Source organism: Micromys minutus, assembly GCF_963924665.1.
Source record: "Micromys minutus genome assembly, chromosome: 6".
Classification (NCBI taxonomy): Eukaryota; Metazoa; Chordata; class Mammalia; order Rodentia; family Muridae; genus Micromys; species Micromys minutus.
Window position 1 is genome coordinate 16,309,844 of NC_137975.1, and position 27,765 is coordinate 16,337,608.

The following is a 27,765-nucleotide window of genomic DNA, read 5'->3' on the forward strand; positions in this document are numbered from 1 at the left end:
ATTGGCGGAAGGGAAGAGCGGCGGCAGCGGTGGTGTGGGGGGGAGGGCAGCGCCAGGGAGGGGACGGAGAGCGGCAGCGGAGGCAAGCAGGCGCCCCTTTTTGCAGAATCCCTCTTTTTTTGACTACCGCAGATCCTCGGACTCCCCACTATCCCCGCCCCCCCACCACCCCCCGAAAATGTAGACACCAGACGCGACCAAGTGGCAAGTTAGTGGAGAGGCGGGCGGCTGGCTGCCAGCACCTGATCGCGCCGGAGCGGTGGCTTGCAACGCCGGAGGAGCCAGGCTTTCATTCTACCGCAGTCCGCCACCAGCGCACCCGCACCGCCGCCGGCCCTCGGGGGCTCCCCGCACGGTGCTCAGCGCGCCAGGTGCAGCAGCAGCAACAGCAGCAGCAGCAGCAGGAGCAGCAGCCAGGCTCTGCGCTCCAGCATCTCCAGAGCAACCGTAAAGCGCGCGGGAGACAGCCCCGTACGCGCTCCCCACTCATGTAGCCCAGGCCGCCGGGCTCTGCGGGCTCCCCCCCAGCCCCCCCCCCGCCTACCCCCCGCGGCTCTGGATAAAACCCGGAGAAGCGGAGTGTGAGCCAGTGCAAAAACCCTCGGTGGCTCCAGAGTGGCCACTAGGCATGCTCCAGCACTTTGAGAAAGCAGGGGTAGTAGGAGAGGGGGGTGCGAGGGGGATCCCCGCCTGGAGCCCCACTAGGCATATGCAACACCTGTCTGCACCAGAGATGTCTGTCCCACATGGTGACCCAAGGGTGTGCGCCCTGCTGACTTAAGGCCATAGAAAGACTAAACCTCCAGCTTAGATTCCCCAGATGGCTGCCTGCAATGGAATCCCTAAAGGTTTGTAAAAAGATGACATTAACCGCACATGGTTCTTCTTTCCACGTCCTTTTAACGGCATACATTAAAAAAAATAAATAAATAAGTGAACCCTTAAGTTCTTCCCCACTATCCAAGTCATTCTATTCCAAATATGTTTCCCTGATCATTTTGTCCAAACACGAGATAAGAGGGGGGAGACAAGGACAAAATTATGGCTCCGATCCTCTCCGTTCGCCTTCCACCTGTATGCAAGAGCTTAAACTACAGCGTGTAGCCTGGGACCTGGAGCCCTGTTATAAATCAGAAAGCCAGCCTACTTTAGAAGTGGAGCACTGTGGGCTATAATTATCAAAGGTCACTAATTTCACCCGCATGCACCTGCAGGTGGCTCTGTCCGAGGTGCACAGAGGAATATATATTTGGTAAATGGAGCACAAGGAACGTCCTAGTCCCCGATTTCTGACTCCACAGAGGATTGTTCAGCAGTGAAAGGGCAAGAGGGAGACAAATATTCCAGCGCTGGTTTTCTCCCCCAACCAAGTCCTTCCTGGGGCTTGAACTCTGGTGTTCATGGTTTTCACAGAGCTATCTTGCCAGCTGGTGCTTTGATAAATTTGGTAGTTGGGGAGAAGAGAACAGAGACTTGAGTGTTGGGTAGTTGTGTGGGGTGTGGTTAGCTAAGGGCTATCTTCCTTCCGGTCCCAGTTACTCTGTCCATGAAGTCGCTGCTTGTCAGCTGTCAGATTTCGGATTATGCTAATTGTGTTACTACAAAACTTATGTTTACACCCCCCCAATGGTTGTAATGACAAATCTGGGTGAAGGAATCCTTTACTTTTCAAACATTTGTGATCCCTGGCTTCTTGTGAAGGTTCTATTTGTTCTGTTTGAATAGAAATAACGCTTTGATGGAAATAATTTTACTTGTTGTAAAAGTATAAAGCACATATAAAAATAAAATACAAGTAAAATAGCTAGCCCATAAATCTAGCAACCCAGATTTCCCCTTCTATATCATTTGGGCGTTTGGGGAGACAGCATGCATTATTCAGAAAATGCGTCCATCTTTACATTTTGCCCATCTCTTCATTATTGGAGTGTATAAGTCCTCTCAAGCGATTCCATTTTGGACAATTTGCTCAACATGAGGGAACATACTTTCTGACAGATTTCTTTCACGTGGAGCAAATATGAGGCAGGAATAGCGGCTCCCATTTGAGATAACTTATTGGATTGAATTTGGTGACTGAACTTGCATCTACTTTTAGTGTTCAGTATAAAATTTACTTTACTTACAAACCAAGACATAAATTGTTACGTGCCTCTCTAACCCTGGAGACTGGGAGAGAATCTTACATTTAACAATAGGTTCTTTGAGGCTTTGCCTTTCGGCATGGATTCCTATAGTTTACACTTCAGAAACTTAATCACAGGTAAATTGATTTCCCTAAATAAATAAAATATTCTCTCTGTCTCTATCTCTGTCTGTATCTCTGTCTCTGTCTCTGAGTCTGTCTTTCTGTCTCTCTCCCTCTCTCTTCTCAGAAATATGAGTGAATGTGACATAGGAACTCCAATGTTAGTTTTTCTCATTCCAACTTGTTTCTTACTGAAAGGAAGGTTACAATGTTCAGGAAAAATAAAAGAAGGCCCTCTGTCTAACAATTGTTTGCTGTTCAGTTTGGTAAAGTCTCTGATTTCAGAATCATTAAAAACAAAGAACAGATACTAATTTATAATCGAATATCCATATTCCAATCAGAGTTTGTGTTTGTAGATCTATCCAGGCATAGGTTGGTAGGCATTTGCTCCTGGTGATCATTGTGGAACTAAGAGCCAGGAGAAGCCACTGGTACCCCACTTCTGATTCCCTATGTGGTGAAATTAAAATTTCCACACTGGATCACTACTGAGATCCCACTTGTTCTAAATCAGCATAATTTTACACGTTCATATTTTGTAAATTATAAAAGTCTTCTGAGTGATGTTATTTACGTATGTTTACCATGTGGTGGGGAAAACTAGAATATGAATATATACATGTATATATATATATATATATATATATATATATATATATATATATATATAGTGACTAATTAAATAACAACAAAACGAAGTCATGAACATTGTAATGTGGTGGGCAAAAGAGGAATTGGAGAGAAAAAGGAAGGGTGGCAGTAATGCAATGCAGTATTCATGTATGTGTATGACTTTATCAAAATAATACAAATTAAATTTTAAAAAGCAAGGTGAAATAGCTCACAAAAGAGACATACCTATACATTTCCCACTAGTTTCTTATTACACTCACTTGCATTGTAATTATATTGCTTTATAAGTATCTTTAGGATTCATAAATGTACAATTAACATTTAATTGACAAAGCTGTGCTGAAAATACAAAGCTTTATAATGAGGTTAGGGAAATGATTCCTTAACAAGTATTTGCTGCACCAGCAAAGGTACTCGAGTTCAAACACCTAGACACTTAAGTTGAAAGTCACTGCTGGGGTTCCATGCCTGTAGTAACAGCACTGGGAATCAGAAGGAGGAGAATTCCTGGGGCTTGCAGGCAAGCTAGTCTTGCTGAACCAGCAGGTTACAAGTTCAGGAAAAAACTATGTGTGAAACAGTAAGACAGATACCAAAGGAAGAAAACACCAGATATGGACCTCTGGGTTCCTCATGTGTGTGCCTGAATGTTCCTGGGTACCACACACACAAACACACATAGAGGGAACCATACATACATGTGCACCATACTTAAATACAACATCACTGTGTTGAATAAGATAAAATAAAATGAGGTTTTGGAGTGCCTTGGAGAAATTGTTCTTATTTTGTTTCTTATAAGAACTAAATTACATACAATCAAACACTTCCTGTAGGTTCGAAGGGTTGTTTCCAGTTCTAGGGATGGGAAGTCATGCCTTCACAACTTAGAAGCATCTCATAAGTCCACCAGTAAAATACCCCTCTTAAAGGTTATACTTGTGTTGTAGCAGAAAGCTGACCAGTTTATTCAGGATAATTTACTAAATTCAGGTCCAGCAATGTACTTTGAAAACTCAGTGGCTCCGAATCCACCTTCAGGTTCCCATAAAGACATAATTTACACAGCTGCATTCTCCATGGACTCACTGGGGTTCCTAGAGACATGCCCCCCAAACCTTCTCACATACAGAAATGCAGACATCTCCACTGGGCATCTCCAGCTGTTGCCAGTGTCTGAGAGGTGAGGCTCTACACTCTATCTTTTCTCCCCTTACAATGTAAAGTTGAATCATCGAGGATAGGTTGTGAAAGTAGATAATGAGGGAATTGGCTCAAGATATGATTAAAATAATTTAGCATCAGTGGCAAAGATAGATTGTTCTATAAAGAAGCACCTTCTATCTGTTCTAATCTTCCATTTCAAAATAAAGTCACTGGGACAAAGAATCAACGTTTACTCTGTAGCCACAAGCAACTAATGAATAAGGCTCAGTTAAACCCTGATATGTCAGAGAAAGACAAAAGTGCCTTGAGAGTTTACAGAACAGAGTAGAGACAAACTCTTCAAATTCAGATAAACTAGATAAAACTAATGTGGCCCTGAAAAGAGCTGCTTGTATAGCTGCCCCTTCTCTCTTCTTTTTCCACAAATAAATCTGCCTTCTCATACAGAGCCTGACTTCAGTGGGATTTCCCCAGCAAGTGCTGGTCCCCCGCTTAATGAACAGAGTACCACAGAGACAGAATTTATATGCCAAGCATCAGAGATTTGGAATGAAATGGTCCCAATTAGCTCTTTTCACATGAAGATGCAACTTTTGTTCCTACAATTTGCTATCATTTGGTTTTTCTATATAAATTACCTCTCCTCACCTCTGTAGGCTTCTCAAATCCTCCAAGGTGCTACAGAAACTCTAGTGTCCCTGGGCAGTAAACCAATACAGAGAGCAACATTCAGAAATGAGCTGTGTATTTCAGAAATTATTTGTCAGCAAACTATAATAGATGCCTGTCTAAAAAAAAAAAGAAAAGAAAAACAGGACAGGAAAAAAAGAGGTATTGCCTATTGAAATGCTATCTATGCAGGCAACTCTGCCTATTCTGATTTTTTTTTTTTTTTACTGTTAACTAAACTTTCTGTCTCTCTCTGTCTGCAACAGGAAGACTCTCCTGTTATAAAAATTCATAGCCCAATTATAATCTCTGGTGGAAGGAGACAGAGTTGCACTATCCTCAGAGTCATTCTTGTTGCTCACCAGAGACCCGGGGATATTGACAAACAACTCATTCATACTGAGATGCAGTCTGAGAGAGTCTCTCTGCTTGTTATATCTACACACCTCACGTCTTCCTTTCACCTCACAGCATTCAGTGACATATATAAGGCCATCAAGGCAATAAAACAATGCCGGCGATTTTTCCCGGGGATGATTTTTCTATGTGGAGCTGAGCTGTGACAATGAAATGACATACTAATGCAAGATATCTATTCAGCTGTATTGTTTTACCCACTACAGGCTCAGCTCAGTATGTGTGTGTGTGCACGCTCGCACGAGTGTATGCATGTACACATGCATGCACATATGGATATGTGCATACATTATATGGGCATGTGCACAAGCATGTTCATAAATATGTGGGTGGACAAGTTGGTGCAAGTACAATTGTGTGTTCATGTTATGTGAAGGTCAGCATTGATGTTGAGTGTCTTCCAGAGTTCATCTTCTCTTCCTATATTAAGGCAGGGTTTCTTGTTGAACCTGGCTATGTAGCTTGTCTGGGGATCTCCTACTTTTATCCCTTGAGTTGTAGAATTAAAGATAGGCTGCTATGTCTGTCTGGCTTTTAAGTGCATTCTGTGAATGCAAGCTGTAGTCCTCAAGGGCTTTGTCTGCTGAGACATTTTGCCAGCCCATATTTCTAGTATTTAAAATTACAGACATATGTTAGTGGGGGTGTGTGTGTAGGTCCCTACTTATCCATGACATTTCTGTGGAGGTCAGAGAATAAGTTGAGAGACTGGGATAAGTATCAGATTCAGGTTATTAGCCACCTCATTGGCACCAATAAAAGAATCTCATTCAATCAATTGGTATATTGGCACAGGAAAAAAAAGACCTTTTCATTCCTTTCTGCTGATATCAGCAGTCAGTCATTTTATCTCTCACTTTTGTTTGTTTGAAGACAAATAAGTTTTCCATGTACACAGGACAGAAAGGCTGTTAAACACGGACAAGTGATAAGTAACACTAGGGAAACATTTGTGCTTTTCTGATAAAAAGAATTTCTTTGATGGATTCATTTATTATTATTAATTTTTTGGAACCTGTTATTTCTCATTTCCATAAACAAGACTAGATTGTCTAGAGATTCAAATTTATCTTCTGTTTGGCCTTGGGAGATACATGCAGTCTTTTTCTTTCAGTGAGACGTTATGATCTGTTAACCTTCCTTCTCATTTTATATAATTCACAAGACAGCATGAAACACATTGCCTGTGAATGAAGTTTTGTGTCCACTGTCAACTGGGCAGAATCTAGAATTTCCTTGGTGACTTTCTATGCATATCTGTGAGGTGATTTCTTCATCCCATGAATCAAGGTGGGGAGACCCATTTTTAAATATGAGTGAATCCTTTCGCTGAGTTGGGATGCTAGACTGCATAGGAAAGGAGGAAATAGGACCAAGAGCTGTGTTTCTCTTTCTCCCTTTCCTTAGCTGTTAACAATTATTTCAAAGCCCTTCCAACATGGACTCCCCCCAGTGTTGGACTGTACCCTGAACTTTATACTAGCACAGACCCTTCCTCACATATTTTCTTTTTGACACATATTCTATTACATCAATGGAACAGAAACACAGATCACATAGGAGAATCTATCGGTTGAGTGAACACTATACATGGTCTAAATTACATGTTTGTCAATAAAAAGAAATTCTATTTTCTGTACACTTACAATGTTCAGTTTATTACTAAAGATTTATGAACGAATTTACCCAACCAGATAACTCTTCCTCCAAAAACGAAGAGGAAGACTACAAAGGAAATGGAGTGCCAAAACCATGATTTTTTTTTTTCCAAAAGTATTTCACCAGACAAAGTTATTTGTTTAGACTACAACAGTCTCGTGTATTGTAAGCAATCTCATTAAAATTCATGTCTCACTGCTCTCATGTTTAATTTTACTTCATCTATGAATCTCGATTAGTAGCTTGATGTTGATATAGAGCTCTCCTGACATTCATCTCTCCATATTTCTATATCATCTCTCTACCTATGTGTCTATCTGTTTATCTATCTATATCTATCTACCTATCTATCTGTCTGTCTGTCTGTCTGTCTGTCTGTCTATCTATCTATCTATCTATCTATCTATCTATCTATCCATCATGTATTTCTTACCAACCTATCTAGATATATATCTGATGATCATCTACCTATCCATTACTGACCTATATGTCTGTAACATTTATTCATCATCTCTCTTTCAAAAATAATATACCATCTGTTGTTGAATATGCATCTATCCATTTCCCCATCTATAATTTATCTACTCATCTACCCACATCTATGTATCATTTATTTGACTATTATTGACCATTTATCTGTCTGTGTTCATGCTTAACTATCATCTACCTGTCTGCATCAATTTAGGGTAGTAAAATATTTTATATTACTAATTCTCTAGCTAAATTTATAAATCTAAATATCTATTGACATCACATTCTCTAATGCCAGTCAAAAAAAAAAAAAGAAAAAAGGTAAAATCAAGTTAGAACATAGGGTTAAGTTAAAGAGGGACCTCAGAATATCTATTCTGAGGTTTGTAGAATGTCTTAAGCCTCACATTTTCACTAATGGAACTATAAATATCTTAAAAATATAATAACTCTATTGGTTAGTTCCAAACCATCATTACTGACAGTAAATATGTGATAGAGATCTGCATAAGTTTAAGTTTGCAGTTTGCAGAGCTGTTTATAACGTTCTCATTTCCCTGCAGGCAATTTGTAGTTGACAGTCCCAATTAATTTCAAAGCTTAGCATGTTTTTTAATTTTTTATTATTTGTTATATATAACATGACAATGTGCATCAAAGGAGGAGGTGGGGAGAACCTGTAACAAATAATACAGTTCATAAAAATCAAACACTAGAGAATGGCTCTTCAATTTACTCTTCATTCACTTACAGGGTTGTGGTGTTTCATCTTCACTGATAAGACATAGAGAGGTTCCTAATGTGGAGAAACAGTCCTCTTTGCTGGTCTTCTCCCTTCCCCATGGAGAAGCAGAGTATGCATTTTTCAATCTTCCCAAAGATTGAAAGTTCCTACTAGGCCATTTTTTTAATTTCTGTAATATATAACTTACTATGCACCTCATACTTTTATTCTGGACAAACTTATTTAATACCTTGCTTGTGGTAAATAGAATCTTATCATGTGTACTCCATTATAATTATTATAGAAAAGCAAATTGTTCAAACTGTACTGGGTTTAAGGCTTTGTGGTGTGTATTTTGTTGTTTGTTTGACTTTATTATGCAATTACTGTGTAGGAGACTAATTGTTTTCCATGTTAATAGAGGGAGACATGTAAAAAATATCCTTGAAAGTTTTTAACCTACTATCTCAATATTAAACCCCACTGTGTTCTGAGAAATTTTGTGTGTGTGAGTAAGTGTGTGTGTGTGTGTGTGTGTGTGTGTGTGTGTGTGTGTGTGTGCATCTCCATGTTGGGCTGCACATAACCATCTGTAATCTTAGTTCCAGAGATTGGCTACCATCTTCTTTCCTCTGAGAGCATTGGCAATTCTTGTACATATACCCATATACAAACACACACTCAGACACAAGAAAATAAAACAGAACACTTCAAAATTCGTAGTCTACCATAAAAGAAGACTCAAAACAAAAAAGCATGAAAATAATTCCCTTCCACGTTCCCTCTAAGGCATAATTTTAGTATCATTTCTCTTGCTGTGATACAATGCCTTAGCCAAAAGCAACAGTGAGGAGAGAGGTGCTTATTTTGGCTTACCATTAAAGAGGCAAAGAACCCATCACGAAAGAGAAGGTATGGGAATGGTAGCAGGAGGCCAGTTTGGTTACCAGGGAGAAGAGCTGGCTATAAGCTGGCAAAGCACATCCCCAGTAACAGACTCCCTTAAACTCAGATTCATCTCCCAGTAGTTTCATAACCTCTCAAAGAGCATCAAGGAGTCTTTAAATCCAGTGTGAAAGATTTTCCCCTAAGGAGGTTGTTGTCCTCATCTCTCTTGTATATCTGCTGGCACCTATCTTTCAGAGGACATGGACTTACATAGTTAGGGACAGTGAGTCACCAACAGTAATCATCTGATAAGGAGAATCCATGGTTTGTAACTAAATTTGACTTACAAATAATCAGTATATGGGCATTTTTATTACAAGAATATCTCAGGTTTGTTAATCTACAGTTTCAACCAAATTTGTAGTTTTAATAAGTACACCTAGCAAACTTAGGAGACATGATCAGATCTTGTACAAGGATTTCTGTGATAAAAGACATGAAGGCTTCCAAGAAAAGGGTGGAATTTAGACTGGGGATAAGAACTATTTCTGCCCTTAAGCATCTCAATGTAAACTCATACAAAACCCATCAAAGCTTATCAGCCAGAGAAGAAACAAAACTGACCATGACATGGTTTTGTCTAAGTAAAGATGGATTGATCTAGTTTTTAGTGACTGCCCTAGGTGACATTTTCCACCAGACATTGTATAATGATCTTCTTCTGAAACGTGGAATAATTTTATTACCAGAATAAGCATTAGGTGAAAGGAAAGTATATAACATTGAATCTGATGGCTTTTTGGTTGCATTAAGTCACTTAGTAACCACATCATAGATAACAGGAAATATCTCCAAGATGCAAAATTATTCAATGCAATATATCAAAATAATACATTCAAAAATAAGCTATTGCAATAGACTCATATCAAGGGAAGGAAGAGCAGTTTAGTTTTAGGGGAGAGATGACTGGTTGACCAGATTATAGCTAAAAGACATTTTGATTTGAAAACTGATAACAAAGCTATAGCATTCTACCTTGTAAACTCAAATATAAGCCATAAAGTAACTCAAAAGAAATGTCCATTATTGAGCACAGGGAATTATCTAGTTTTGGAAGAATGGTCAGAGCATATGAATTGATTTGTAGGAGGCCAGAGGTCTTTAAATAAACCAGCCTTATACTATTGGTGTGTGTCATGAACTTGAGTGCATGTGTGTGTGTGTGTGTGTGTGTGTGTGTGTGTGTGTGTGCACGTACACACTCATGCACATACTCACAGGAGTGACTGTATTTGTATTCTGTTTTAAAATAAAAGTTTGAGAAGTGCTTCATCGAGTTCCTGGCTCTTACTAAGCACTCAATAAAAGGCCGCTTTTATAAAGTAAAAGACAGTGATTACTCTGAGAATAAGCTCTCCGTGTTGTTTTAAAGTGAGGCAGAGACTCCAGCTCTTCAGGGTCACACTCTTTCTGCAGCGAATGTACAGCTATAAAATTGCTCCTGCCTTTTTAAGATGTGTTTATGGCATTGAGAGCCGGATGCCAACCTTGCTTTGAGAAGTCTTCCAAGTTAGTAAACAGCAACACAGGCTGTTGTTTTATGTTGCTGTGGGTCCTCAATTCAAGGCCATTAACTCATTTACATACTGTTAAAACAGGACCGATGCAGCCTTTGTTCAACCCGATGAACAAAGATTGCAGTTTGAGCTCTATTTCATCAATTGAAAGTTTATTTCAGACAGATGTGTATTTGTTCAATTCCAGGTTCACCTGGAAAAATCAAGGGGCCCCAGTCTTACCCTACTATTACAGCAAACAGGATGACACACACTGTATAGTCTGGAACCCTATAATGTTCCCTTTGGCAGCATCTGTACTTTTAGGAAGACATGCCTCTGACCCCTCTAAACTTGGTTATAAGTTTGTCTTTGAGGGAGCTGGAGTCCACAGGCTAAAAGATTCCAGCCGTAAATGGGTATGTAGCGTGCTCTTCCGACAAGTTATTTCTTATTAAAACATTCCTCCCCTTCACATAGCCAAGGCTCCATTACCTGAGCACCTGCCTTGGAACCGCCTGATCTCACTGTGCTGACTCTCAGCACTGTATCTTCCGATGGATCCTTCTCACTTGCCAAGAAATGCTACGATCTCATTTTTCCTCTCTGAAGATGTTCGCTCAGATGTGTGTTCTCTCCATCGAAAGGCATCCTCTAGTTCATTCTGATTCCTATGAGAAGCTACCTGAGCCTTACTTCAGTGAAATGCGCTCTGCATTCCACTCCTGGGGCACTTATTTCTACTTATGCGTGTCTCGCATGCCATTTAGTGCCTCGTGCCATTAGCTGCTATAGAGAGGTTAGAAAATTCTTTCCACTCCACCAGCCTACTGAGTCCATTTTCATGTTTTGAATTTTTCTTGTGAATAATAATAATAGTGAAAACAATAATAGCTCACGTTTATTGAGTGTTTAATGTGGAGCAGATGTGGAGCAGGCACCGTTTAATGCTTTTCACGCAATAGCTCTGGAGCAGAGATTCCTGCTTCCATTTAAGGTCACAATACCAAAATCTGAAAAAAAAAATCTTGGCCAAGTTTGCATAGCTAACACATGGTATGTAATCCTACTGGTTACACATTTAAGAATGTATTATCTTAAATCAAAATTTATAAATAATATCCAATTGTCTATCAAATTCACAGTTTTCATACAGTGTGTGCTATATTAACTCTTAGCTTGACCTAAAATTATTTTGAAATATGTATTATCTATTGATGTACCATTTCTGGCATCTATGATTCAATTTATCTATTCATCTATGAATCTATATCTAACATTGATATATCAATCACCTGCCACATATTACATTTTAAATCATCTGTTTATCAAGAAGTTATCTATCATCTTTATCGCTGTTACATGTGTTCTATTTATCTATCATTTGTTTATCCAACATTTATTTCTCTGTCATCTGTCTATCATATATAAATATGTAGGTTGTTATATTCAAAATGAGTTGATAAATGAGCATTTGCAAGTAGTTAAAGCTGTCATGTACTAGTTGTGTTTTTGATAATATTTATAAAATGTTCCTAACACCAAAAATACTTTGCTATTACAAAAATATATTAACCTGTGCAGTTAAACAAAAGGCTTAATTTTCAGTTCTTAAAGCTGTGAAATTCAAAATAATCAAGGCGCTGGTAGATTTGGCATCTCGTGGGAGCACACTCTTGGGTTCCTAGGTAATATTTTCTATGTTCTTGAATGGGTGAGGGGCAAGATATCTCAGAGCCTCTTTGTAAGCACACTGAAGAAATAGATTAGAGGCCATGCTTACTACCTCACCTCTCAAAGGCCCCATGTGCTATGACAATCCCTTGGGAGTAATGATTTTATCAAAAAATTGAGGGGGATGGAGAAATTAAGAATATAGCAGAGGAATTTCCAGTCTATGACCAAGAGACTTGTTAAGATTTTGTTTGTTTTATTTTGATTTTCCTTCCATATTATTTTGAAGATTTTCTTTATCTTGGAATTCAGTGAGGAAAATATTTTTCATCATCTTCTAATCGGGAGATGGAACACAACTGTCAACATTTTAGATATATGGGCATTATTTTCAGTTGAAGTTAATCTATGAACAAATGTATTTAGTAACTGCATTTAAAGGAGAAAATATGCTGTAAAGTATAAACAAAATATTCAAACTTCTGCTTGAAAATAACATAATCTCAGAATACTAGTGCAGTGATTACTTTATATGTCTTATAAAATGTTTTATTACAGTTATATAGTGTGTGTGTGTGTGTGTGTGTGTGTGTGTGTGTGTGTGTGTGTGTGTGCATGTATGTTTATGGATTAATCTGCCAGAGACTGTCGGCGCTGTATACATGGAGATACCATAGGACATGCAGACAGGTCAGAAGACCCCTTTGAGGAGTTAATGCTATTCTTTCACTATGTGAGTCTACAGAATAAACTTTGGTCATCAGACTTGGTGGGAAAGTGCATTTACCTGATGGCTTATCTCACTAGCCCTAATGCAGTAAGTCTTATCTTGAATGTGTTTTCATGGGCTTTCCCTCATTCTCAGCATAAAGATGTTGTGGGGTGACTTAGAATGCAGGAGTGAGGATTTTATTTTCTGTCAATATGTAGTTGGCTTTTACCACTGCTCCATTCGTTTTTTTTCTCTGATTCAGCCTGCCTTGAGATGCCCTCTTTATTTCTTAATACCACAATCCCATATACACCTCTACTCCTGTCCTCCTATATGTGGTTGGTTTGGATTCCTTTGTATTTCTTCTCCTCTTCTCATACTTTTTAATGTTCTTTGCTTCTTTAATTTCTTTCTTTTGTTTCTGACATTCAGATTTCTCCAGTTTATACTGGGGTTGAATGCTAATGAGCTTACTGTCTTAGTCAGGGTTTCTATTCCTGCATAAAACATCATGACCAAGAAGAAACTTGGGGTGAAAGGGTTTATTCAGCTTATACTTCCCACTTTGCTGTTCATCACCAAAGGAAGTCAGGACTGGAACTCAAAAAGGTCAGGAAGTATGAGCTGATGCAGTGGCCTTGGAGGGATGTTGCTTAATGGCTTTTTTGCCTAGCTTGCTCAGCTTGCTGTCTTATAGAATCCAGGACCACCAGCCCAGAGATGGTACCACCCACAATGAGCTGGACTCTCCCATACTTTATCACTAGTTGAAAAAAAATGCCTTACAGTTGTATTTATTGGAGGCATTTTCTCAACTGAGGCTCCTTTTTGCTGTGATAACTCCAACTTGTGTCAAGTTGACACACAAAACCAGCTAGTACACTTACCATAACATAAAAATATCAGAAGTGGAAATTATGCCTATAACACCCACACAATGAATGATTACAGATGAGTCCAGCCTATTCTAAACATTGTGAAAAAGCATGAACTAATCTATAGTTGAGAAGAATCATTTGAGTATAAAATTCATTTTATAATAAGGTATTAAATATTTCATGTACTTTGCTCAATATGATGTTATAACCAAAACCCAGAATGTCTGTGTGAGTTCACGGTTCTACTGTTTAGTTAAAAAGCATTAAGGTTATTTGTCTGGTATTGGACAAAAATTATAAATATAATATACATGAAATAATTAGTAGAAATAATTATTATCTATGTGTCTTTCACTACCATATATTATCTTTATTTTATTTATTCATCATCTCTCATTTTCTATTGTCTACTTATCCTCAATCTCCCTCTTTATATATTATGAATCATCTATGTATTATCCATCATCTATCTTACCATTCTGTCAATCTATTACTTATTTCTAGCAGTTTGTAATTATCTGTCTATTCCCCTTTGCATCTATTATGTATGAATTTATATATATATATATATATATATATATATATATGTATATATATATATCACATATAATGTTATCGACTGTTATCTGTAAACTGTTTTCATATAGTCGAGTTATTTGCCTATATAATATACTACATTTATTTATGTATTTATTTGATACCTATATGTTTATCCTTATACTTGCTAGTCTAACTGGGTATCATTTTGATTATTTTATTCTCAAATTATTACAACATTTTTGTCACAAAAAAGGTTTAATAATTCCTTCCCTGTTACTTCATGGAGTGCACCTTTCATCTCAATATACACGTACACTGTCATCCACATGCACATATGCAAACATGAACACACACACACACACACACACACACACACACAAACTTTCACTTTATTTTTAAAATGTGTGAAAGGAAAAAAAAAAACAAATAAAACCACTCCAGAGCCATCAAGTTCCTCTGCTACATTACAAAGTCAAAGAATTCACTTGCCAAAGTGTTGGTTTTCTTGCCATTTAGTTTCCTACAGGTTCCAATACACATGGGACTAGGCTACGAAGAGGAGACTATTCCTAAAACCTATAGAAAAATGTCATTGCTGAAATACAGCCTCTGGTAGACTATCAGCACTTCTTTACTTCCTCCATGCTGAATAAGATGTGTCAGGCAAGTTTGCTTCTACAAGGCGGGAACCTAGCTCATACCACATAACACTACCCTTGTGCCTTTAAATCAAACAAATGATTCCACACGTACACAACTAAGTTTTTCGTTCTTAGAGCCATCCTCAACAGAATCAAGCCCAGTGCTTCTACAATGCCTTTGGCACATTAAAGTCTGGTGTGTTTTAGATTTTTATGCTTTCTGTGTCGAAACCTGCATCTGGTAGAATTCATAGCCATGTGGAAGTTATCCTACATCAACATAAATGACTTGTCCTACAATCACCACCCTTTGTCAGCCATTTTCTTCTCATATTTTTATATTTTCCAAGCTTATGAACCAGTTTGGTTTTCTCAACCATTACATGATACCATAAAAATCTCTTAGTTATTTTAAGATTGATATTGCTGTTTTTGTATTAATTATAATAATAAATCATAACTGCTAGTAATCCATGTCTTTTCTTAGAGTTTGATTTGAGTTTCTGAAAAGACCAAAAGTCATTTTCATGACAGACATCAGTAAGTGGTACTGATGTCCGCTCCCTCCTCTTATTTCTCCATTTTATCCAGGACCACACACATTTATAGCACCATATACCTCTGCTGCTGTCCTGATATGACCTAATGTAGACACAGACAGACTGAGGAAATTCACTCCCCAAGGTGAGCAGAGCAGGAAGATCAAAACTTGTTATCTTCCAAAATCCTGAGTTATGATTAACATATTGAGCAGTGGTAAGCACAATGGCTGTCAAATGACACCCCTTTATGCACATTCATGTTCAAAGCTCAAGTTCAAAGAACAGTAGCTTTTCCCACTCCTCCCAGTATGTCGATGAATATCCTCAAAGAACAGTGATTTCCTTTCCAGAATGAGATAGAAAGAGCAATAGAGACCATTGAGGAGGTTCCAGAGATGTAAAATGTCAAAGTCATTGAGTTCCACTGAGTGATCTTCTGGAAACCTAGATCTAACCATATCTTCCCCCGATTTTCAGTTTATAATTGTTGTATCATTTTTTGGGAGGTGCTCTGGTGGTGCTGTTTATTGAAATGATAAATACTGGCCCTCAAGAAATGTTTGCAGTCCAGAAAAACACACTCATATACACCAAATAATGGTGAATAAATTGTGCTCACCAATCTTCTCTGGCTGGTTAAATAAATGTAGAAGATAGCCAATTACTGAGGAGAAGACATCTAGTTGGGCTTCCATTCTGGGTTGTGGCTTGTGGGTAGGGGTCTGAAGCCAGGAGAAGGGAAGAGAAGATGGAGAGAGCAGGAGAACACCATCAGAGGAAATGGACCATGATGAGCACATAGCCTGCGGAAGTGCACCTTAAGGACAACCTGATGGAGCAAGAACAGCCCATGTGAGCTTCAAACAGCAAGTGACTTGAGGGGCACAGATAGGATTGGACCAGCCTAGTGTAGAAAGATAGTTTAGTAGTAATGAAGTAATCCCTCAGTAACAGTGCTACAGTTAATGAAATGAATCAATATGTCTTTGTCTCAATTATTGTGGGGCTGGCCAGCTCATAAGACAAAATAGTTATTAACTATATACAATAACAACAGCCTCTTTTGAATTTTCTGGATAACTGCACACAAATTTCTGGCACTGTTCTTTCTCTAGTTTTACTAGCCCCCTTGTTTCCATCTGAACTTCATCCTGGGAGCTGACCTACAGGGCTAAGTTTACTTGAGAACTCACATTTTTCCGCCAACCTCTGACTTTGGGCCCAATTTGAATTTGAACTTTGAGCTCTGACAGGTAGAGACAGTTCTGGAGTTCTGGAATCTAGCCTTCACCGATTTCTGCACCATCCTTGTGCAGCTGGATTTCATTAACTGATCACTGCAGAAGAAAGTGAATGATGTTTTGCAAAGCCTGGGATTCTAGGCACTTGATACATATTAAATAGGGGAGAGGAACTCAGCCTTTAAAGTAGAGACAGAGCATTGACATCTGACTCTACAAGTCCTCAAGAGCTGTGAGTCATTAAGTTTAGAAAAGATGGGGGGAGGGGAGAAGAGATCAGACATCCTATCACAAATCAAAACTTCATGAAACTCCCAATCCTAAACTTGCATGTCTCCAGACTTCATATATTTTCAGGTCCTGTTTTATTTTGAATTATGCATGTGAGGATTGGGGCAGGCTATGCGCACAAGAGTGTAGGTGCACATGTGTGAGGACCAGAGGAAAATGTTGAATATCTTTGTTCTCCTTTTTTATGATATGAGGTCTCTTTCTTTTTGAGACAGATTGCTCGCTGGCCTGAGATTCATCATGGAGGGTATTTGGAATGGGAAATAAACCCCAAGGAACAGCCTGGTGCAGGGCCTATAAGCAGGAACCATCATCACAACCTATTAATTAATTAATTAATTAATTAATTTTTAACATTGGTTGGTTTTGGGCCTTGAACTCAGGAATAAGCACTGCATTAGCTGAACTACATCCCTAGTCTTTTACTTTCTCCTCCTAAATTAAGATACCTCCTCAAAGGACGATATCTGGAGGCTTATTAATTAAGCAGAGCAGCAAGGACATGGAGTGTTCAGTAAATGAACGGCTTTCTCTTTCCTTCTGCACTTTTACATGTGGTGGGGTTAAGAATGCTCCAAAAAGAAGCTGGCAGGACTTCTCAGCATTTTATCAGTTGGCAATTTTTATCAGGGGAAGGCATTATTCAATATCAATGAGGAAACCCATACAAGTTGCCACACTGTGGCACTGAGTGCCATCTTTATAATACCTAGATGGCAAAGTGCTTGCAAATTATCTCGTCAAGCTATGAGCAAAGAATTCACCAAGCATCCATTTTTCTTGCTGTAACTTGATCATGTTCATCCCTGTTGTAAAGTTAGAGTCCACAGAGGAACATAATGAACTACAGTGTATATTTAACACCATCTGATCAACATTTTATTTATGTGAATGTGAGTTTGTCTAGGTTTCTGTATGTGCACATTTATACAAGTGCACAAAAAGGCCAAAAGATAGTGTCAGATGCCCTCAATCTGGTGTTATAGACAGTTGTGAGCTTCTCTGCATAGTGTTTGGAACAGAACATGAATCCTTTGGAAGAGAATCAATGCTCTTAACCAGCGAGTCATCCCTGTAGCCTCAGCCATCTGAAAACATTATTGTAGCTTGGTATTACACCCATTTGTTTACCATCTAAAATACATTCTTTACATTTTCTTGGCTTATTTCATGGACATCTCAAGATGGATATTCCCTGACTTACCCCTACTTCACCATCTACATTATTGCTGTAAATGTCAAGTACATTTTAAAAATGGCCCGTTGCAAAAAAAAGAACAGTCATGGCTACCTGTTCCTATTTTTCCCTCCTCACTGTTACATCACATATAATCTTTGTAGACTCTCACTTTAAAATACATCTTGATGTCTCCCTACTTCTGATGCTGGAAGTTTGTTCCAAGCATTTTGAGACTTTTGTCTGGCTTGGTTTAAGAAGCCTGTTGTCATTTTTGTCTACAATATTGCTTTCCTCTCAACTTGAACCAAAGAAATAAATTCAGCTATTTATGGGAGAAATCACATCCCACCATTCTTCTTTTCAAAACTATACACTAGATGGAGAGATGGATCGGGTCTGAGTGAATGAATAAACGGATGAATGGATGGATTGATGAATGAATGAATGAAACACAACTCCAGGTCTCCAGTATCTGTACAAAGCTGGGAGTGGTGGCCTGGCAGCATCTGTATCACAGCGCTGGGGGGCAGGAAGAGGGAGCTTCCCAGAGCTTGATGGCAAGCTAGCATTGTGTAATCAGGGAATTACCTGTTTAGTGAAGGGACATGCTCATAAAGCATAAGGTGGAGAGTGACTGGGGATGAGAGGTGACATCAACCTCTGTTCTCCACAAGCACACATCCTCAACACACACAGACACACTTAGCCATACACACATGCATACCCACACAAACAAAAAACCATAAACACATACCCAAACATACCTACACACACACAAACACACAGGGACACATTGTTTATTAGGCTCCTGTTTCAGAGTAAAGAGGAGCCATATCAAAGACACTATTTCTGAAAGAATATCATCCATCTTGTGAAATGTGCTTTCCAGATCTTGGAAACTATCTCCCCACACTGCCCCTGCTTACAGCCTTTTACCCCAGTGTCCATTCGCTGTCCTTACATAGGAACTTTGAATTATTCCTTCAGTTTCCTTAGACAACAGTAGATAGATAGATAGATAGATAGATATAGATATAGATATAGAAATGGAAATATAGATTAGCTAGATATCGATAGATAGATATAGATATAGATGTAGATGTAGATGTAGATATAGAGATATAGATAGATAGATATAGATATAGATATAGATATAGATATAGATATAGATACAGATGTAGATGTAGATGTAGGTGTAGGTGTAGGTGTAGGTGTAGGTGTAGGTGTAGGTGTAGGTAGAGGTAGAGGTAGAGGTAGAGGTAGAGGTAGAGGTAGAGGTAGAGGTAGAGGTATAGATATAGATATAGATATAGATATAGATATAGATATAGATGATATAGATATAGATATAGATATAGATATAGATATAGATATAGATATAGATATAGATATAGATATAGATATAGATATAGATAATATGGATTTAGATATAGATATAAATATAGATATAGATATAGAAATAGAAATATAGGTTAGCTAGATATCGATAGATAGATATATAGATGTAGATGTAGATGTGAATGTAGATATATAGATATAGATATAGATAGAGATAGAGATAGAGATAGAGATAGATATAGATATAGATATATAGATATAGATATAGATAATATAGATATAGATATAGATAGATATGTACAAATATACATGGTGCATTTATTCTTTCCAAGAATCCTCTGTGAAATGCCCTTGTGCCTGGAAAATCTTCCCAGGCACTTTCTCAGAAATAGCAGAGTTACATTGTATCTTGGCCAGCTTTACTTTGCTACAATAGTCACCCAAGATAACTAAGATCCAAGAGAAAGAGCTTATTTTGGGTCACAGTTTGGTCAATTTCAGGCCATAATTTAATAAAATCACAGGTTTTGAGTCTGCGGCAAGTCAGTACATCAGGCCAGGAGTACAAAACAGAGCACAGTTATATATTATACAATATATAGTTAATGTGACAGTCAATTCAGCAACATTTTCAGTCACTTAGGAGACACACATCTGATCATGTCTATAAGGAAATTTCTAGGTTGAGGGAGCTGATGTGGAAAAGCACACCCTAAATGTGGATCTACCATTCTGTAGGATGGAGTCATGGATTGCATAAAAATAGGAAAAGTGAGCAGAGTACTTTTCTGTGCATCCTGACTTAAGTCTCTAAGTACCCAGCCACTCTAGACTGCTGCTGCCATGAATTCTGAGGCACAGTGGCCTGTGCCCTCAAGCCATGAGCCAAAAAAGACCTGTCTTTTCTGAAGCCTTTTTTGCCAGCTATTTTTTGAGACCCACACAATGAAGACAGGATGAAAATGAGGCAAAGGGAGAGAGGAAAATGGCACAACCATCCTTGAGTAAAGGGAAGGCCTCCATAGGCTTCTCCTCTTCTGGGTTCAGCCATCACCCACGAGTTCCTTCTGCAACCCAAGCCTGTAATATCCAAGATTTGGAGAACACTTAAAACCCAATCCATAGCACTCTAGCTGGCTATATTTTAAATAGATTTTTTTTTCTTTTCAACACAGGGTCTTACTTTGTAGCCTGGAACTCAATAGATTTATCTACTTCTATGTCCCTTTTGTTGATATTAAAGGCAAAACCACCACACTCTAAAACATGCTTATTTGATAAGCTATGTATGTGTAATATGACATACAAATGTGGTGTCCCCTCTGAAAGGGTCTTGTGTTCTAGAACACAACCATTTGTCTGAAGTAAGAAGATGAACATGAGAGCCAGGTCACACCACAGAAGGTAAGCATTTGGTATGTGTTTCATTGACACAGAAGCATTGGGTTATTATTATTATTATTATTATTATTATTATTATTATTATTATTATTATCATTATTTTACATCATACTTCCAAGGTCCTGTCCCCTGTGTCTGGATATTTGGTAGATAATTCTCTTGATGCCCGCTTTCCACTCCTGAGTCACTTTGAAACCCAATCCCTTCTTCTGCCTGACAAAGCTTAATGTATTATATCCTTGACACTCAGCCCAAAATGTCCATTTTATAACCAATATTTCTAGATGATTATCTTTAGATTTACAACCAGGTCCTTGATATACAATCACTGTCTCTGTAGTATTTGCCTGGCCTTTTAAAATGTAAATCTTCCAAGAGAGTGGGCAAGTAAGGAAAAGGAGAGAAGAGAAGATTAATTGTGCCTAAAGGAGTCAATTGATCATTTACATTAAGTAACTAAAAACTTGAAAGAAAAAATCTTCAAACTTCCTTATAGTGTTTTCATCTCTGAGACGAACTTGAAAAACCAATTCAGCAACATCAATCCATGTCTCACTTGGATGATTTAAATATTAAAACCAAAACTCCTGAGACACTTTCCACAGAAAATGTAACATCTCATAAGTTAAAGAAGATGTTTGCTCTGTCTTTTTATATACATATCCAGGTTTTTCACAGTAATTATTTCAGTAGCTTATCTCTTTCTTTTAAGGATGTATTTAATCTTAATTATGTGTTTGTGTGTCTTTGGGAGTGTGTGTACATGTGTGTACAATTATCAACAGAAGAGAGGGTTGGTTCTCTCTAGAACTGGAGTTACAGGGAATAGTGAGCTGTCAGAATAGAGTGGGGAGAATCACACCTGAGTCTTTGCAAGCAGATCAAGCAAACACTCTGAAACAGTGAGCCATTTCTCCAGCCAAGGAATTGCTACCATAATTCCTACTGTCTTTCTTTTTTTTTAACAACTTTATTTTACAAAAAAAATAAATGTACAGATTTTAAGCATTTTTGCATAAAATTATACAATACATTTTTGTCAGTACTTTTTTCAGATTTTAAAATAATTTTTACATAAAACTATATGAATATATTTTTAGTCAATACTTGATTTTTTTAAAGGTTTGATAGTATGCATTGAAAACTTAATAGTTACAATGAGCATAAAGTACATGTAAAACAAAATGTAACATGGAAATAGTCAAAGTTTTCTTATTGTGTAAAGATTTTTTTGTTTTGTTTTGTTTTCTCTATTTCTTAGACTTCATACAGTCTGTGAGTTGTTTCTGGGGCAGTGCGAGCCTCTGGGGTTACCATCCCACTATCAGTGACTGCATATTATGTCTGTTCTTTTGTGACTGGGTTATCTCACTCAGGATGATATTCTCTAGATGCTGCCATTTTCTTTAGAATTTGGTTAAGTCATTGTTTCTGTGGCTGAGTAGTACTCCATTGTGTAAATGTACCACAAGTTTTGTATCCATTCATCTACTGAAGGACATCTGGGTTCCTTCCAGCTTCTGGCTATTATAAATAGAGCTGCTATGAACATTGTGGTGCATATATCTTTGTTGTGTACTAAGGTGTCTCTGGGATATATGCCCAGAAGTGGAATAGCTGGGTCTTCAGGTAGTACTATGTCCAATTTTCTGAGGTATCGCCAGACTGATTTCCAGAGTGGTTGTATTAGTTTGCAACCCCACCAACAGTGGAGAAGTCTTTCTAAACACCTTACCAGAAAATAAAATTTCTAAATAGATAACTTTCAATTATATTTGGATGAGAAATAATGATTTATTTTGTTAATAAGTCTCTGTGTGTTAGATCAGCAGTTTATTTTCACATGAGTCAATACAACTACCTAGACGTTATTGAAAATTTCACCAATTTTTCCCCAGACCTAAGTAAGAAGAATTTACTATAGACTACAAATCAAGAAAATGCATATAAATTAAAGATAGCATAACAAAGTTCTAGAGCTTAAAACATAATCAATAGATGACAATCAAAGCTTGGGAAATTTTTGCAATGTGATTCTTGATGTAAAATTCAATAACACAATGTGACCCGAGCCTTTTAAAACCATTAAATAAGACACAGAATCAGCTTTTCCAAAATGGAATTGAGGTGGTGAATAGATCGCTCAGCAGGAAAGAATGTTTGCTCTTCTTAAGGAGGCTCAGGTTCCTTCCACAGCACCCATGTGTTTCCAATCCCTCGAAACTCAAGCTTTCCAGGGATCAACATAATCTTCCAGCCTCTGCAGGCTTCTACACATATGTGGCATACACACATGGTGACATATAAATTAAAAGGTAACCAAAATATTAAATAATGTGTTGAATCACCTTGCTATATTTTCTGAATTTATTGCATGTGCTCCAATGAATAAAAAGTGTATTTGTGCTTTTTATTCCTAAATAAAATATATGGAAGTTGGGAATTATTTTTTTTTGTGAATCATTATACTCATTTTTAAAAGTCTTTTTAATGCAACCTTAGACAGGTCATAGAGAGATGACTCACTAGTAAAAAGAGCATTTGCTGCTTTTGCTGAGGATCTGAGTTCAGTTCCTATCCCCATAGTGCATGACTCACAACAGACTGTAATAACAGATCCAGTGAATCTAATTTTCTTTCTCTCTTCTGGTTTCTGTAGGTACTTCAACTCACATGTCATACACACATGTGAGCACACAAGAGCATGCATGCCTATGTGCTCTCTCTCTCTCTCTCTCTCTCTCTCTCTCTCTCTCACACACACACACACACACACACACACACACACACACACAAACACACACACACACTATCTACAAGACATTCAGTAAATACAAATAAATCCAAAATCTAAGTGTGTTCTAATAGAAAAAGCAAAACAAACCCTCTTATTAAATGCATGTGCAAGGATTTCTACATCAATGCAAATCAGCCTTAATTTTATTTTCCAAATGCTACTCTTTAACCAATATAATGCACAATCAATTTTAAGTACCAGGCAGGATACTTTATAATGCTGCTCCAGGGAAGATACACAATTCCTCATTTTATCTCAGCATCATTAAGCTGTATCACCAAATAATCTATGAACCCCTGATTAACCAGATGCTGTTTTCCTCCCTCTGTCCCAGATTAAAATGCAGCGATGCATTCAACACAATACTTTAAAAATATCATTGATAAGTTCTTTACTTTCTTAAATAGCCACTCTACCCCCTTCATGTTGGATGCAAATGAGGCAGTGAAAGTATTCGTGCATGTAATGTTTAGAAAACAAATTCAAATGAAAACGTGTTGGGGACAGCTCTCTCAGATGCATCTTAATTCTGTATGATGCATACCAGTGTCTGTTTAGTCCTTATTTCACACCCTTCAATTTTTCTTCTGATTTTTGGCCCTTTTATGTGTTATTATCGTGTCCCTGGCTTTTATGTGCATATCCACCTACCCCAGCTGGACATAGTGGCAAATATTAACTGCCTAAATGTCAAAGTTAAATAAGACATTGAACTAGTTCTGTTATCATGGTTTATTAGCCTAGATGTGTCTGATGATGCTTATTCTTACATTTAAATCATACCATCATCTTGCTTGTCTTGATTATCCTTTATACATTCATGTAATCTCTCTCTGTCTCCATCCTTCCCTCTCTCCTTCCCCATACACCCCCTCTCTCTCCGTGTGTGTGTGTGTGTGTGTGTTTGTGTGTGTGTGTGTGTGTGTGTGTGTGTGAAAGAACCTACACATTTTCATGTGTGTAAGTATCAGTGTCCATGATAGTATACAACACCACACAGATATGGAGATGAGTGGGCAGGGTCTGGTATTGGCTCTTCCCGTGCACCTTATCTAAGATAGGGTCTCTTGATTACCTCTCCTTATGCCTAACTAGTTGGCCCAAAAGACTCCATGGCTTCTCATTTATCTGCCTCCTTTTTTTTTTTTTTTTTTTTTTTTTTTTTTTTGCTAGAAGTGCTTAAATTATAGATACATGCTATAGTGACTAGCTCCTTGTGGGTTCATGGGATCTAAACTCAGTCAGCATGTGCTTTGCATGCTGTCTCATCTTGCCAACATACATAACTACCTCTTCTCTCTTTTGAGTCAATCTTACATGTTTCATGCTTGTGTCTCACTCTTTGTATCGTCAGCTAAGATCCCCTGCCTCTACCTCCAGAATTCTGGAATGACAGTAGTCTGCCCCCATGTCTACTTTAAATAATCCTAATTATCAACCCAATTTTTATGTATAATAGGCAAGCACTCTACCAACTAAGCAACATCTTCATCTTCCAAAATTGACATATCTTAAAGTAGAGATGAATGAAACTCAGGTTTTCGTCCCATTGAGGAATTAAGTCTGACTTTTGAAAGCCTCCAGATATAAATGGGCTCTCCCAGTCAATTATCAGCATGTTCTCAATGATATCATGATTTCTTTTCCTGTATCTGCTGCCACAACATATGTCTTGGTAGCTGCACTAAACAACCTTCACAGCTAGCATGGCCAAACACTGGACAAAATGATGGGGCCTGATCAATCCCATCTCTATATCAGTAAACTTTGAATTATAGGCAGCTGACCCATACAACATCTTTTACTTTGCATACTGACCTCTTGTAAAAGGAATCAAGCCAACCTTTGATGTTCTGGCACATAGGTTCCTGGCTGATGGCTTTGCTAAGTAGGGACACTAGAGAAAGTCCAATGATTGCCTCAGCTGAATGTGTGCGTGACATTCCCCAAAGCTGTTCATTTACTCTATTAGTTGTAAATCTATGACATATTGCCAGAAAATTTAAATCCTGAATAAATGTCCTTCACATAACTCAGGTGATGTAAGAGATGCACTTTGAGTTTATTTTCCATTAGCATATATGAACTCTACCCACAACTTTCTCTTCTCTGCAACAAAGTGGTACATAGTTTCCATGCCAACTGTTCAGAGACTCTTGTGGAAAAAGACAATGTCACCTGGGCCCCACAGAGAGTGACTTTCATCTCCAGAACCTACTAAGTGAAACAGTTATTAAAACTCAGTCATAAACAGAGTAAAAAAAAATTTAGACTGTTGTCTTCCATCACTGGTTAAAACGATCTTGCTTAAGGTCTTTTGCTTCAAAATTTTATATATGTATTCTTGAGGTCAAACCCAAGTCCTCTTATGTTCTAGACAAGTACTTTACACTTAGCAACAACTTCAGCCCCAATAACGTAAACTTTCTACAACTTTCTTTACTTTCTCCTATTTTGAGGTAATTTATTTACCTCCTCCTTTTCTTCCTCTACCTCTTTATCCTTTCTCTTCTTCCTTTGCTTTTTTTTTTTTTTTTTTTTTTTTGGTTTCTTCTTTTAAACAGAGTCTTGCTATACACTCCATGATCCTCTTGAACCCATCATTTTCCTTCTTGAGCCTCCCAAGATCTAAAAATCCAGGCATACACCACAATATATAACTCACTGGAGATTTCCAATGTGTTAATTTGGGCATACATTTAGAACATAATTTGGAGAGGGCACTGTGCTTTCAGAGGCAATTCCATTTGTCGTGATTTTTGACTTCTGAAATATCCATTTTTGTACTGTTTCTTGCTTTGTGTTTTTTCTGTTTACTTCCCGGTCTTATTTTGTCTCTCTCCACTACTCCATAACTTCTCCTGGATATCTTTTGACTCACCAGACAATATAATCATATCTAGCAGGATGGGTGAGAAGAAAAAACAACAAAAACACTGGGAATGGCTGCCCACCTAAAGGATACCACCTGAGTATGTCTGTGTGGACTTTTAAGAATAAATGATTTTGAAATATAATGGCTCCTAGCTGCTTCTCTGTCCAGTTGCTGTGTCCCTGTAACAACTATGAGAATCACATTAGTGCTGGAAAATCATTATTATCTGCTTCTAATATCTCAAAAGCACACCACATCATCATAGAAACAAATGGAGCTCACACAGGTGCACTCTTCTCTTCACAGACCAAAACACATTTTCTCTAATGGAACATCTAAGACTTCTAGGCATGCTTAGAGGGAGCCAGGGACATAGAGTTGTTGTGACATTGTGATTCATAGTCACACAGTTCTCTTCCAGGAACAAAACAGGAAGGTTTTTGTTTTTCTGTCCCAGAGTTCTCTCCATGACAGACTCATCAAATACATAGGACAGGCCTATTTTCTTCCCAGTTGCTCTAACTTTTAAAAACAAAGAAATCAGAGGCTGAAGAAGTGCCCTCGTGATTAAGGAAGTTTACTACTCTTACAGAAGACCAGAATTCAAGTTCTAGCATAGACCTTGGCCAGCTCACAACTGTCAGCAACTCTTGCTCCAGGGTATCTGATGTCTGTTCCTAGGTTCTGTGAGCAAAATGCAAGCAAGCAAACAAGCAAGCAAGCAAGAATGAATTCACTTGGGCATGGTGGCATACACCTTGAATCAGCACTGGAGGTAGAGATCTGTGTGTTTGAGCTCAGTCTTGTCTACATAGTGAATTCCAAGCCAGTCAGAATGACATAAAGAGAGATTATGTCTCAAAAGCAAAAGAAAAACCAAGAACAAATATAAAAACAACATGAACACCTATCTAAGCTTTCTTTTGTTTCTCAGAAAAAAAAAAAGAAAAGAAAAGAAAAACACCTCCTCTGAAGCAAGACTCAGAATGAAAGCATAATGTGAGTTAAGTAGGTTTGAATGCTGAAACCAGACACTCTGGTTTGTGACCTTGCCTGCCACCATCAAACATCCATCCTCAGCATAAGAGGCATGTTGAGAAAATCTGCCTCTGCTCTTGGCCATGGCCCTCAAGCAGCCCTTTATATGATTTTGATGCATTTCGTGTCAGGTTCATGAGGTTGAATATCCAATCTCAAAGACACCTACAGACTCCTCTGGA

The 27,765-nt window shown here is 38.0% G+C and overlaps 1 protein-coding gene across 2 annotated transcripts in view; it reads right to left on the reverse strand.

Annotated features, from left to right (window-relative positions):
* Positions 1 to 27,765, reverse strand: part of DPP10 (dipeptidyl peptidase like 10) — a gene marked incomplete at both ends in the record, with an annotated part of 1,446,555 nt that overhangs the window by 704,909 nt on the left and 713,881 nt on the right. The window lies entirely within an intron of this gene.